The sequence below is a fragment of the Asterias rubens genome, chromosome 2 (genome assembly GCF_902459465.1).
Source record: "Asterias rubens chromosome 2, eAstRub1.3, whole genome shotgun sequence".
Taxonomy (NCBI): domain Eukaryota; kingdom Metazoa; phylum Echinodermata; class Asteroidea; order Forcipulatida; family Asteriidae; genus Asterias; species Asterias rubens.
The window spans coordinates 7,690,889-7,696,934 of NC_047063.1; positions in this window are offsets into that span (position 1 = coordinate 7,690,889).

Sequence of the window (6,046 nt, forward strand, 5' to 3'; positions counted from 1 at the left end):
GCCATTATTTTTTAGGAGTGATTACCAAGCGTATATCTTCCTTTTAATAATGTTTTCGGGTTCGTTTGTTTTTTTTCGCTCCCTTTTTACTCCAGATTTGCCATCTTAAACGATATCTAATTTTGTTAGTCTGATAATGTTCAGTTGAGAAGGAGGGGGTAGTGGGACAAGGCTAGAGGGGCGTTTTTGTCTTATTTTAAATTGCAAGGAGTGTCTCTTAAAATTTTGAATAAAAACTGCGAGTTTTGCATCCTATGATCTTGTGTTCAAAGCCATGCTTTATTTTCATCAAAAATGGGGGTAAACCTTGCAGTTTGCTATGTACAGGGGGCAGTTCCTGATTGGCAAGTGCCAAAGTTTTACATTATTTGTGTTATTTTGTTTATTTGGGCGGGGGGAGTAAAATTAGGTCTTTAAAAGATAGTCTTGTACTTTTGATGCAATTTTAATAAAATATTGCCACTAAAGATTAAGACCTTGTGCTTAATGAAAACACATAAACCCAAACCCCACTTTTATAGTTCTGCATATCTTGCTTGCGTTTAATTTTACCAATCAATTATTAAAATGTATTTCATTAGATATTATTCCAGCCCATAGAAATAAAACCCGGGTTCTATTTATATGTACCATCATTTAATTAATATACAGACTCTCGCTTATATTCATGCGGCGAGATAGTGCGGGAGCCAGTTGCGAACCCCTGTGGTCTGTGACGGGCACGGGTGAATGGAAACAGCCAAAGTTAACGACAGGTACCAGACTACCGTTGATCACAATATAAACATAATAGTAGGGATATGGGTACTCGACGGCTTGATGCCGTGACGCGATATTCAAAATGGCCACCAGCCATGCTTGTTTTATGTGAACACCGTGGATTTACTACGATCTTTTGATGTGATTTAATGTATCTAGAGGTAAGCTTTATCATGTAATTAAACTAAGTTCATAATGTAGAATAGGATAGGCCTCATGGGAGCCATGTAAACACCTAGAATGTCATATATTGTGGCAATTAAGTTTTGCCTTCATGCATGTAAACATCGGCACTGTAAACGGGCCCCGGAAGTAGCTGTACTGTAGCTTGGCCTGTTGTGGGTCATTGTGTTGTCAGTCAATGACGTCTAGCTGTCAATCAAATGTAACAATCAACTTTTATGTTAATAGTATTATGGGTTACATCATCCTTAACCACTTGTTGTGTTCCTGAGTATTTCGACGTCAATGCGTGAATAGTTTAGTATCTGATCAATGTTTGGGCCTGTACCTGGGGGGCCTACCCATTTCTAGAATGCATGTAAACGTGAGCTGTTGTTAACTGCTTATCAAACATGTGGTTTCGTCAAACAAAATGACAATCAACCTTAAAGCAATTTGGCACTACTGGTAATTACTCAAAATAATTTATATTATAAAAACTTATAACTTAGTAACGAGCAACAGAGAGTTGTTGATAGTATATACATGGTATGAATCGGCTTCCTCTGTAGCAACATATCTTCTCAAAAGAGGTAGTTTTTCACTCACAAATATTAAAAGACTTCAAGCCAGAAGCCTTTTTATTATTTACGCATCTGAAAGCATACAAATTTGTGCGTATGTTTTTTTCATTATTCTCTTGCAACTGCGATGACTAATTGAGACCGAGTTTTCACAGATTTGTTAATGTCCAGTGCCTTGGATGCAATTGAAATAAAAACCATAATCTCTTCAAAAAAGTTCGTGGAACTTTGTAATATTAGACTACTTGCTATGATGGTTAACTGTCTGAGTGGTATGTATTATGTATACTATTTTCCACAAATAAACTATTATTTTGAAAGACATCAATAAAATGTTCTTCATTGTATCTTTTTCCTCTCCTGCTTACCCACATCAGAACAAGACTAACCACCCGACCCAGCCACCCCAGCCACCCTACTCAGCTACCCTACTTTGCTACCCTACCCAGCCACCCTACCCAGCCACCCTACCCAGCCCCGCGACCCGTCCAACGCAACCCTAACCCGCAACCAACCCCAAATGTATTCCCATCAGTTGTCAAATCAAACATTCACAATGCAGTTTTTTATGTGAACTAATTTTCTATAACTACAGCGTGCGTCATAAACTCAAATACTTGTCAAGTCCAAACCAAAGATTTCGGATCCCCTAAGCCAATGTTTCCTTACTAAACGAATTGTCCATATCTACAGCGTGTGCTTTCTACTCATAAAAGTTTTCAAGTCGGAACCAAAGACTCCCCTGTCTGCTGCCCTGTTAACCTACTCCCGGGTACAGCGTATCCCTTCCATATACCCGCAAATTATTTTACGAACTTAATTATAAGTATAAAGCAAGGATTTCCCTATGCAATATTACCCTGCGGCGTACCCTGTTTCCTAAGTTTCAAAATTTACTCTTAAATCCGAACCATAGAGTACCCCAATATGCCTATATGTTTGCTAAATTAACTAATGGTCTATACCTACAGCGTGTGTATTCCACTTAATTATTTTTCTAAGTCCAAACTAAAGAGTCCCCTGTATGCCTATGTTTCCTAAGTTATATAATGGTCCATACCTACAGCGTGTGCCTTCAACTCAAATTTATTTCTAAGTCCGAACCAAAGAGTCCCCTTTTACCTATTCATAAGTGCTAAGTATAAAGCACTGACTTTCCCATACCATAGCATCCTGTGTAAAGAATTCCACTCGCAAATTATACCAAGTACAAAGCACTGACTTTCCCATACCATAGCATCCAAAGATATCCACTCGCAAATTATATACTAAGTATAAAGCATTGACTTTCCCATACCACAATATATCATCCTGTGTAAAGAATTCCACTCGCAAATTATATACTAAGTATAAAGCACTGACTTTCCCATACCATAGCATCCTGTGTAAAGAATTCCACTCGCCGCAAATTATATACTAAGTACAAAGCACTGTATTTCCATGCCATAGTATCCTGTGTAAAGTATGAACCGAAGGTTTATCAAGTCCAAAATGCGTATTTTAATGGGGGGACCCACCTAGGTGTTGCGGGTAGGTGTCGGTCTCCGAAGCGAAAGGTCCCCGGTTCGAACCCCGGTAGCGGCAGCGCCTCTCGATACGAGCCACGGTGGTGGCAGCCTGGTGAGTGACCGACCGCGAAGTTTCGACTCACCGCGCAGTGGCACCCACCGCTCCCACTCGCTTAGAAAAGAAACTTAAAACTTAAAACGAACCTATGAACTTTTTTAAAATGAATTTTCAAATTTTACAGTAAAAGACTTTTCTTAAAAGGCCTCGAATATTTACGGTAACGGGATTCGATCCCGGGACCTTTCGGTCCAGAGCCCAGAGCCCTTCCACTGGGCCACTGCTCCTTCTTACTAAACATGTGTTCGAGTTTAATTTTAAACCTTCGTATGAACAATTTTAAATCAAAACGGAATTAAAAAGAACACCCATGATTCGAACCCGGAACCTTTCGGTCTAGAGTCCGGAGCCCTTCCACTGGGCCACTGCTCCTTCTTACTAAATATGCGTTCGAGTTTAATTTTAAACCTTCGAATGAACAATTTTAAATCAAAACGGAATTAAAAGAACACCCAGCAGGATTCGAACCCGAGACCTTTCGGTATAGAGTCCAAAGCCCTTCCACTGGGCCACTGCTCCTTCTTACTAAATATGCGTTCGAGTTTAATCTTAAACCTTCGAATGAACAATATTGTAAATCAAAACGAAGTAAAAGATCACCCATGATCCGAACTCAGTACCTTTGCGTATAGAGCCAAGAGCACTTCCACTGGGCCACTGCTCCTCTTACTCAATTTGCGTAATTTAATTGTATACATTAGAATGAACAACGTTTACACACAAAAAAGTAGTAACGGAACACACATGATTCGAACCCGGTACCTTTCGGTATAGGGTCGGGAGCCCTTCCACTGGGCCACTACTACTATTACTCAATTTGCGTTTGGGTTTAATTATAAACCTTAGAATTAGCAATTTTAAATCAAAACGTATTATAGCGTATGCCTTCCACTCGCAAAGTTTTAAGTATAAAGCAAGGATTTCCCTATGCCATAGGTTGAAGCGTAAAAGCATTTGGCTTAAGCATGGAAAAAAGAACACCCGAGATACGAACTCCGTACCTCTTGGTAACTAGCCCGGAGCCTTTCCACTGGACCACAACTCCTTTTACTTGATATTCTTTCGAGAATAATTATAAACCTTAGAATGAACAACTTTAAATCAAATCGTAAGAAAAAGAACAACCATGACTCGAACCCGGTACCTTTTGGTGTAGTGTCGGGAGCCCTTCCACTGGGCCACTATCACTATTACTTCAGTTGCGTTCGAGTTTAATTATAAACCTTAGAACGAGCAATTATAAATCAAAACGTATTGTAGCATATGCCTTCCACTCGCAAAGTACAAAGCAAGGATTTCCCTATGCCATAGGAAGAACCGTAAACCATTTTTACTTCAGCATCGAAAAAACATCCAGGATTCGAACCCCGTACCATTTGGTATGGAGTCCGGAGCCCTTCCACCTGGCCACTGCCCCTGTTACTCAATTTGCGTTCGAGTTAATAATAAACCCTTGAATAAACAACTTGAAATGAAAACGTAGTAAAAAGAACACAGATGATTCGAACCCGGCACCTTTGGGTATGGGGTCCGCTGCCCTTCCACTGGGCCACAACTCATTTTACAAAATTTGCGGTCGAGTTTAACTATAAACCTTAGAATGAACAACTGTACACCAAAACGTAATGCAGCGTATGCCTTCCACTCGCAAATTATAAAGTGTAAAGCAAAGATTTCCCTTTGCCATAGGGTACTGTTTCACCTAATGGTCTCATGCGTAGAAAAATAAGCCATCGGGGTTCGAACCAAGTACCCTTCGGTTCCGAGTCCGTCGCTCTTCCACTAAGCCACGACTCTTAACACTCAGATCGCGTTCCAGTTTAATTATAAACTTTAGCATAAACAACATGGAATCAAAACGAAAATAAATAGTGTGTGCCTTCCCTTCGCATGTTTTTGAGTATAAAGCAAGTATTTCTCTATGCTTTGGGGTAATGTGAAGACCAATATTATTGAGGGTAGAAAAAGAACACAGCCGTGCTCGAACCCGGTACCTTTGGGTTCAGAATCCTAACCCCCTTCCACTCGGCCACTACTCTTCTGGATCAAAATTGTGTTCGTGTTTAATTTTAAACCTTAGAATGAACAACTTATTAAAAATAAATATTTATTTTAGTTTATATTTTTTTCGACTCGCAAATTATTCAAGTGTGAAGCAGAGGTTTTACTCTGCCACAAGGTACTGCAATAATCCAATGGCTTTAAGCGAAGAAAGAACACCCGGGCTCGAACCCAGTACCTTTGGGTTCAGAATCCGGAGCCCCTTCCACTGGGCTACTGCTCCTCTGCCTAATTTGCATATTTTTGTAGTATAGAGTCTCAGAATGAATTAATTCAGTTGAGTGTTAGTATAACAGACACGACGAAGAGATTGTCGGCGTGCACAGAGCCAGTCATTTTGACGGGGTGTTCTCGATAAATAAAACACTTCTTCTGCTTCTTCTTCCCAGTAAAGTGCAGACATGGCTCTAACTCTCATAGAAAATGGCGCTCATCAAAAAGGTATTTCAGGGTCCATAATCTTTGCACAGGGCCAGTGCTCTTTTTACATAGAAATCAAGTCAATAAAGACAGTCTCCAAGTTACCCTCGAAAACTTTATCTCTCCGATTTGCCTCAAAATTTTACCAAAGGAAGTTCTTTAAGTGTAGAAGACAGTCTCCAAGTTACAGGTTGCTGGAACAATTGGATGGGTCTTAATTATTCATTTTAATCTTATTTTTGAACCGTCGTTATATCCGAATTTAGCCAATATCTCAAAAAGTTGACACCGTAGAGATCTAAAACCAAGATTTTTGTGATCTTCGCACCCTTTTACATCTGTATATAAAATTTCAGCCGATTTGGAAAGCAAAAGTTTTCGGCCGATTTTGGAAAAAACGACAAGGGGTATAACTTGACGTTTTTCACCCTCGA